We start from the raw sequence: 9,075 nt of genomic DNA, 5'->3' as shown, positions 1-9,075 counted from the left end.
GGGCAGCTGGTAGGGATGTTATATGGAGTGGAAACGTGAAGATATCCAAAGACCAATTTCTTTCTTCTGGAAGTCTGACCAAAAGGTATTTCTTTATATAGCTGCTAGGGTGGGGAAGTGGCCAGAATATTGGTTTAAGCCTTTATAAATGACTATCAATTAAAGCACCACCATTGTTACAATGTCTTTCTCCATTATGGTTTTACAATGAATATGTTTTCACTATCTAAATCTCTTGTAAAATATTATCTAGGTTGATGCTGTTAGAGAAAATCAAATTGCTTTTCATTCAGATGATGGTTTAATCTTGGTGGGTCAAAGAGTACTCTCGTCAACTGGCTGAGATGATAGGGCTAGGCAGTGACACTGAATTTTCTCAAGCTGGTGTAAGTCTTCTGTCTCAAATAGTTCTTTGGTGAACAATAATGTTTGATAGGCACAGGATCTATTCAAAATAGCTCTGTTATAGTAAAATAGGAAAGAATACATTATTTAGCTGCCTATATTCTATTTTCAGCTATCACCAGGACCATGATAATTCTGTAGCATCATATATTGTGAAATATTTATATTTGTGGCATTATGACAGATCCGGACTATACTAGACATTGATTGTGGATTTGGTAGCTTTGGAGCTCATTTAGCCACATTGAATCTAATGGCAATTTGTATTGCTGCGTATGAGGCTACTGGCAGCCAGGTTCAATTGACCCTTGAGAGGGGTCTTCCTGCAGTGATTGGCAACTTTATTACAAGACAGCTTCCATTTCCTTTGTTATCATTTGATATGATTCACTGTGCTCAGAGTGGTATCATGTGGGACGAGAAAGGTAATTATAGATTTAAGAGGCATTAATCTACCCTCAGTAGTAAATTCCTTTGACATCTTAAAATTCACACTTCATTTCTTTCCTAGACTTTTTGCTTGACTTATTACCTGCAAACTAGTTTTTCCTGTTTATTGCCTTACCTACTGATGAATGTATTCATCATTCATTAATTAAAGTTGAGGGTGGGGTTTTAGTTGTCAAAAGTTGTTCTAGATTAAGGTTAGAGAATAAGAGAATAGACTGATTTTGAGGGTGCTGCATCATTGGTGTCATAGAACCTAAGAAAATATATATTATTTCTCTCCATGGAAAAATTAGTTATTCAACCTCAGTAACTCCTGAAATAATATATATGGTGGATGGATGATCAATGAGGAAAATGTTTGAGGCTTTGAGATTTGAGCTGAAACATAGTACAGAAGCATCCAAAACTTGATTTACAGCTGATGTCAATTTATTTTTAATGTTACTGAAAAAGTTTTGCAGGTTCTGATTGATGCTTGCGGTTTTCTTGAGTCAGCAAGTGGGAGATACAAGGTGAAATCTTATTGATATGCAATATTTATTTATTAACGAGGACCTTGTATGTCAATGCACAAATTTAAGCTGGAACCTAGAGGTTAGGCATTCCAAGTACTAGGAGACATGGGGATGCACTAGTACAGCCTATGAAACTGGCACATTTATATCAGATCCATTTCTTTCTTTGACACGTTTTTCTAAACCTTCTTTGACATATGCTGGATTCCTAGTATTAGACACAATGTGAGAATTCAAAAAGAACCTGACTCCTTAGATTTGCTTTGCCATCACATTGACTGTTTATGTTCCAGCTGGTATTGGCATTAGTGGCCCATGTCAGTGTCAGTGTCACTGTCTCTGCTTCTTAGAGTACAAGTATTTGCTCAGAGTCCACTGTCAATGCACTGAGTTTGGGGTATTGGTACCTGATCTTTCTGGGATTTATCATGCTGTTGTCATGTGAATACAATTAAGGGGTAAAGAATAAATGTTGACAAGGGAGATGGAATTAGTTTTGTTAAAAAACATAAAAATAGGATAAAGGCCAACAGGTACTTTCCCCCATTTAATCAAGAAATTGGTAATCTCTCTGTCATTTTTTGAAGGCTTCCACAGTAGCCTTTATGCGTTATTATATCTGCAGTAACTTGACAGAAAGTGGAAATCACTGAACCATGCACTGGGTCACTTTCTAGCTGACATTTTAGATCTTCACAGTTTTTGGCCTGTAGCCTTTACGTGCTGTATTTATTTTGTTTATATTTTAGTGGTGAATTCATATCTTGGTTTTAGTATCAATTGTGTTTAGTTTAAGCAAATGCTATTTTTGTTCAAATATATAATTATACCCCAATCAAGTAAGAGGTTGGGATGGAGACTTGAATGTTGTTATGAAGAAGTGACACCTGCCCTTACTCTCTAGAGTAATGCCTTTGGCATTATGCCTTTTTTCAATACTTTATGAATACTTCACTGCAATTTATTAGTTCTTCATTATTTAGCTCATGTAGGAAGTTCTGTGAACATTTTTTCTTACTGACAATGACTTTATTCTACAGATGGTCTATTCCTTATAGAGGTTGACCGTGTTCTTAAACCTGGAGGATACTTTGTTTTAACTTCACCCACAAGCAGGCAATAAGAGGTGCATCGCAGGTAAACCTGAAAAAGAGAATCATGTTGAACCCAATGGAAGAGCTGGCCCAAAAAATCTGTTGGACTCTTCTAGCTCAGCAGGATGAGACTTTTATCTGGCAGAAGACTGCTGATACTAAATGCTATTCAGCACGGTAAGGGATATTGAAAAATGTGAATGTTTGCTTTGTTTCATCATAGTAATTAACCGTTATGGAAGATTATTGATATCAAGTTTACAACTATTAGTTGTCCTTTGTAGAGTTCCTACTATAACTTGACAGAAGTTAGTGACGTATGTGTTTTTAAATTTTGTAGTAAGCAGGATTCTGTACCACTTTGTAAAGAAGGGGGTGATGCTCAGTCATATTACAAGCCTCTCGTGCCATGTATAAGCGGGACCTCTAGCAAGCGCTGGATACCAATACAGAACAGATCTGTACCTGTATTGAGCACAGCCGAACTTAAAATTCACGGAAAGTATCTTTTTAAACAGATTCTGATTATCTTCTCCTTGCTTCACCACTCAATTTTCATCCTCATGTTGTACCATGTTTTGCCTTTGCACTTATCTCTTCATAGCACTGCAGGAGTTGAGCCTACAGATTTCTATCAAGACATGCAATTTTGGAGATCAGCTGTCAGCAACTTTTGGTCTTTGCTTACACCCTTAATTTTCTCCGACCATCCAAAAGGCTAGGAGATGAAGATCCACTGCCTCCATTTAACATGTTACGTAATGTGATGGACATGAGTGCTAAATATGGGGGTTTTAATCATGCTCTGCTAGAACGAAGAAAATCAGTGTGGGTAATGAACGTTGTTCCTGTCCAGGCTTCTAATACACTTCCTCTTATACTAGATAGAGGGTTTGCCGGTGTTCTTCATGACTGGTATGCTCTTGTTCATTCAAGTCTTCTTTTCCTTTTCTCTTGAGAAGAAACAGTATTGACGCATCCGATTGTTACCCTGAAACCTCCAAGTCTACTGGGAAATCTAGTTCGGCAAAAAGATCCACATTTTATGCGCTTTTCATTATCTTCATCATCCATGAAACTCCTCAATCTCTTCTAAAATAAACTCATTGTTCATGAGCTTCAGGAAAATTCATTTTTCTGTAATCCACTTGTTCATGTGCAGGTGCGAGCCTTTCCCAACCTACCCTCGGACGTATGATATGCTTCATGCAAATGGACTTCTCTCTTATCTGGCTTCGGATAGGTGCAGCATGAAAGACTTATTTTTGGAGATGGATAGAATACTGCGACCAGAGGTAATCATGTCCCTTTATCGATTATCATGATTGCAGAAAGTTTTATGTTGTGGTAAGTTGGATTTTATATTATGATCATATAGACAATATGATTCGATATTAAGCAGAACATTAATTTTCCCCCTTCCAATCCCAACTATTCCCCTCCGTCTTGCATTTGATCTTATCCTCTGGAAATGCTGGTTTCGAAGACTCTTTACTTTCATTTATTTGACCTTAATGATGCATGGCCGTTTATTCTCATGCACCCTTCAAATACTTCTTTTTGAAATTAGAATGCTGTGGTACTGCGGGTGTCAGACTATAGGTATACTGGAATGGTCCAACTCTAGCAACCTAACAGATTGAACTTCTGGTTTCATTGCTTGATAGGGATGGATCATTCTTTCTGATAACAAGGGAGCTATAGAGATTGGCCGCACGCTTGCAACACAGATGCGTTGGGAAGGAAGGGTAATTGACCTTCAGGATGGCAGTGAATGGCTACTACTTGTTTGCCAGAAACCTTTTGTGAAAAATGATTGATTGAGCTCCGACACGTCTCACCATGGTTAAAGAACCCAATTTCTTTTTTTGCTCTGGTAAATATTTTAAGTTTGTCATTTTGACAGTGGCATTTAGTTTGGTAAAAAATTAATGGAAAATTGTGCCCCCATTAAACGCTCATGTGGATTTTTCTGTTACTAACTAGGTATGAATAGTGGAACATTTTCAGTGATATGAGGCCATTATTGGAATTAAGCATATGGTTTCAATTTTGAAACATCAGCTTCATCTTCATGATAGCCTTGAATGACTTTCAAGGTATAAGTGAAAGATAGTGAATGCTTGTTGTTTTAACTTCCACTTGGATTATCAATTTATATAATCTAAAATTTATAGTAACTTATGAATAATACAGCTCACTTCAGACTGTACAACGGATGAAAAACATATCTAATTAATGTTAAAATTAATACAAAATATTACAAGGTGATTAAGTGGTAACTGGAAAAAGTAAGAAATGTGAAGAGAATAGTTTAAACCATAGTGTGATTTTACCCTAAAATTAAATTAAATAGAGGATTAAGAGCATCACATTGGACCTGTGAGACATAGGATCTGGATTGATCATAGTATGACTGTTATCAGAAATTGTAAATGAAGCACTCAAAGGAAATTCTACATGAAGAACTGCAATTCCCTTTTGTAATATTGTAGGCTTGGACAATGATGTAAGGTTGAGAAACTGCAAATTCCTGATATCTGTAGATATGAAATAAACTCATTTGGAGCATAGTAAAAAGTACATCAATTTATTTTTGTTCTGACCTGCAGTGATTTGTTGTAACACTGATGAAATTAATTGTATAATTTCAGAGGATAAATTGTTTGGTCGGCACAGCAATGTATATAGCACCCAGAGCTTTGATGTGTTTCCCCATGTCCACAATTGGAACAAGGATGAGGAAGTTTTAGACTAAAAATTCTTTGGAAGCTAGCCACAGATTTTTTTATTTCTTTTTTTGGTTTCCTTTTTGACCAAAGCAGTTTGTTTGTAATTCATTCATCCAATATGTTTTAGCAATTTTTTCTGTATGATTTCTTCATTGATCACCATTGGACTCGAAGCATCTGTCAAACAATCACTATTTTTTGACCAAGATTGTGAATGGCCACAAAATTCAAGAATGAAATTTTGATATTGCAACTCTGAACTATTTATTATTCATCGTATCTACAAGGTGCCATGATCCTCCTCCCTCAATTTTGTGCGAATGCAAATATCATCTAGGCACAAATAAAACTCCAGAAAAAATATAGCCTTGTAACAATGAAGAATTTTCTTTTCTAGCAAATAATGCTACTTTTTTGCCCCGGATTAAATCTTCCATCAGTTATATGATAAAAAATTTGCTGTACTTTGAAGTCATTGCACAGCATAATTCAGCATAGCCTCAGATTTTCAAGACATATTCAGTCATAACTCAATAGAGCCTTCAATGGTGCTTTTGAGCTTTATTTGTTCTTCTATCTCTTGTAGCCATCTTCTGTTCATCTCTCTGGACTCGAATACGTCTGCTATGGAGTTCTGTTTCTTCTTCTATCCCTAAACTTTTTTCCCAACAACCTCAAACATGATCACACCTTCCTCATTGGAACTGTACTGCAAAAAATTTATTATAATCAAATCCCGAACGTTTGACGGTGAAAGTTTGGGAATGATTTTCTCTGTCTATTTTATTGCTTCGAGTTCGGCGTCGATGAAAGGATCAAAGCGCTTTTAATAAAAGTGAGTAGTGGAGATGCAGGGGATCGAACCCTGTACCTCTCGCATGCAAAGCGAGCGCTCTACCATTTGAGCTACATCCCCAAGTTGTGATTTCTTTGTTTAGTTACATAATAGAGGGAAAACAAATTTACATGGTAACTTATTTATTCCTCAAGACCCCAATCAAACTTTGGGATAAAAAATTAGGGAGCCTGTCAACCAAGGTCCGTGGAGCAACAAAATTCCAGATAAAGCATAATGAAATCTGATTTTTCCCTCCTTTTGCTGGCCCCAAAGTGTAAAATTTCAATTTAAAAATTTTATAAGTTAATTAGGTTAAATAAAAAATAAAATAATTAAAAATATTAGGGAGATGTTTTATTGAACTTAACTTAAAATATAATTTTTAGAAATAAAAATATAAATAAATAAGTATAAAACAAAGAAGTAGATTGATAAATGAAATAAAAAAATAAAATAAAAAAAGGAGCAAATGTATTTGAGCTAAAAAAATGGGTTGAGTTCATAAGCTAGCCTGTTCAACCCACCAATTTTGATAAGTCGGGCTGAAAGAATTAACTCATTTTAAAAAATGAGTTAGGCTAGCCTAACCCACAAAAATGACAGGTTATAATTTGTTCTTTACATTTAAAAAAATAATGTAAATCTTTCTTAAAATTTACAAATGAAGTTTGTTATAATTTGTAAATCAATTATTTGTTAGTTTTTTATAAAAATATTTTGAATATATATTATTTGTTAATATCATATGACCTATTAATTGAAATCACAAACATAAATTCATTAAGAAAAATAATATATGTTTATATTTAAATTTTATTTTAAAAAATAATATGAAAAAAATCATTGCCTATATATATGATATGTTGATTATAAATTTTAAATTATTTTAAAAAATAAAATTATATTTTGTGGGTTGGCCCGTGGGCTCGTTAGCCCGTCAACGCACAGGTTGGGTTTGGTTTTCCCAACTCATTTATTTTGACTGACTGGCCCAACCCAATCCACTAAAATGCTAACTCCTACAGGCTAGATCACAGGTTGGCCCGCAATCTGTTTGCACAACTCTAGTATATAAAGAGAGAGAGAGGGAGGAGAGAGGGAGTAAATGAGATTGTGGGACCCACAATCAAATATAAAATAGCAAGAATTACATATAAGGACTTGAAAAGGAAATTAGTTATATACAATAAACAATAACAAGTCTCATTTAAAAAAAAAGTTATATTCCTATTTTAAGAACAATTCATTCAATATTAGTATTTATCTACAAATAATTATCTTCCTAAATTCTCGAATTTGATTCTCCTAATAATACAATACACCCCCTCTTTCCATTTTCATTTTGTCTTCTTGCACAAACACACACACACAAAGCATCGACTATAGGAGAGCTGATTCATAAGGTAAGGCTCCATAATATGATATTTTAGATGTGACTTCAAATTTTTCAAGACTATATAAATGTTCTAAATATTTTTCTTGATCATTTAACCTCTTTAATTGTTAATTTCTTAAAAGTAACACATCAAGAGTTTGAAAGAGAGACAAATTTATAATAAATGAATATGGTTGTTAAGGTTGTTAGTATTATAATAAATGTTCTAAGATATTAGTTTGTTGAAGGAGTTTAAATTTGAAACTTATAAATTAAACCCTAAACTTTTATAGGTAAATTTTTATTTAATCTACAAATATAAGTTAATTTGTTGCTATTTAGATAATTATTTAGGGCATGGAACATATTACTATGACTATAGAATGATGATTCTAGGCTTGAGATCAAATTTACAATTTCTGTGTATTTTGGGTACAAATTTATGGAATAAAAAAGAATATTTTGACAATAGAAAATAATTTGAAAATTGATTTTAATTTATTGGTGTTTATTGATGATACAAAGAGAAGTTAGAACTTTACATAAGGGTACTAACCATAAACTAGCATTAATAATGAGATTAAAAATTGTGGTATACTCCCTAACTTTATGATTAAGGTTATTTTATTAATTTTAATAATTAAAATTAATATTTATAAATAATATATATGTCCTTATAAATAATATTATAAATAGGATTGAATTGGATTAATTGAACCAAATATAGACCTGAAAAACTACTTTTGGACTGGAACTCGGACCCAACGGTCTTAAGACCATTTCCATTTTTTGATTTTTTTTTTTTTGTCTGATAGCGAGAAGTCAGGGTTTTGATGAAGAAGACAGAAGAACAAAGGGAAAGGAGGAGAAAGATTTCTTATGTGTTAAAGGAGAAACAACTTATTTGACCCAAAAAAAAACAAAAAAAAAAGGAGAATCAACTTATTTGTAAATATTAAAAAAATGATTAAAACTGAACATGAATATCGCCAGGAAATGGAAGAGCCGAACATCACTTGGAGGAAGAAATAGACATTGTTAAAAGACGAGGGTGAGGAGGCGATACACTGAGTGAAAGCCTGAAAGGTATGGGTGAGCAAAATCGAAAATCTAATCAAATCAAATTAAGTTCGGTATGTTTGATTCAGTCTGTTTTAACTTGATCTTAAGTTTAAAATCATCATTCTAAAGTTATAATAATCTGTTTCTTATCCTAAATAATCATCTGAAAAACAAATAAACTTATGCTTTCAGATGAAGCAAAAATATACTTATAAAAATTTAAGATTTAACTCATAAGCATCAAACTTAAATTTCATCAACAAGATAATATTTCAGAATATTTATTATACCATTAAGGACCTCAACAACAAGATTTATTCATCATAAAGTCGTCCCTCTTTCAAACCCTAGATCTGTCACTTTCAAAAAATTAACAGTTAAAGAGAATCAGTAACTAAAAAAAATATTTAAAACATTTACATGAAAAGTTAGAAATCTCACCTGAAATATTATATCATGGAGGCTTGCCTGCAAGGATCTCTCAGCCTCTCTCGCGCGGCGCCACTGGAAGCAGAGAGCGAAGAAGAAGAAGAAAGGTAAGGTGGGTAGGGTAAAGACTGGTCATGGGTGGAGAGTTTTTTTAAATGAAAGAGTGGGTCCCGCA

The 9,075-nt window shown here is 33.7% G+C and overlaps 1 non-coding gene and 1 pseudogene across 1 annotated transcript; one reads left to right on the top strand and one right to left on the bottom strand.

Moving 5' to 3' along the window:
• The first annotated feature begins 22 nt into the window (after positions 1-22).
• Positions 23-5,452, top strand: LOC129322531 (probable methyltransferase PMT4; annotated as a pseudogene).
• A 587-nt stretch (positions 5,453-6,039) lies between these two features.
• Positions 6,040-6,112, bottom strand: TRNAA-UGC (transfer RNA alanine (anticodon UGC)). The gene has a single exon. It is a non-coding gene; the product is annotated as a tRNA-Ala (tRNA).
• Between the last annotated feature and the right edge of the window lie 2,963 nt (positions 6,113-9,075).

Source organism: Prosopis cineraria, unplaced genomic scaffold, assembly GCF_029017545.1.
Source record: "Prosopis cineraria cultivar Desert tree isolate PC_DT_omini unplaced genomic scaffold, ASM2901754v1 PC10, whole genome shotgun sequence".
Taxonomy (NCBI): Eukaryota; Viridiplantae; Streptophyta; class Magnoliopsida; order Fabales; family Fabaceae; genus Prosopis; species Prosopis cineraria.
The sequence above is the reverse complement of the archived record's forward strand: the minus strand, read 5'-3'. Positions and strand labels throughout refer to the sequence as shown.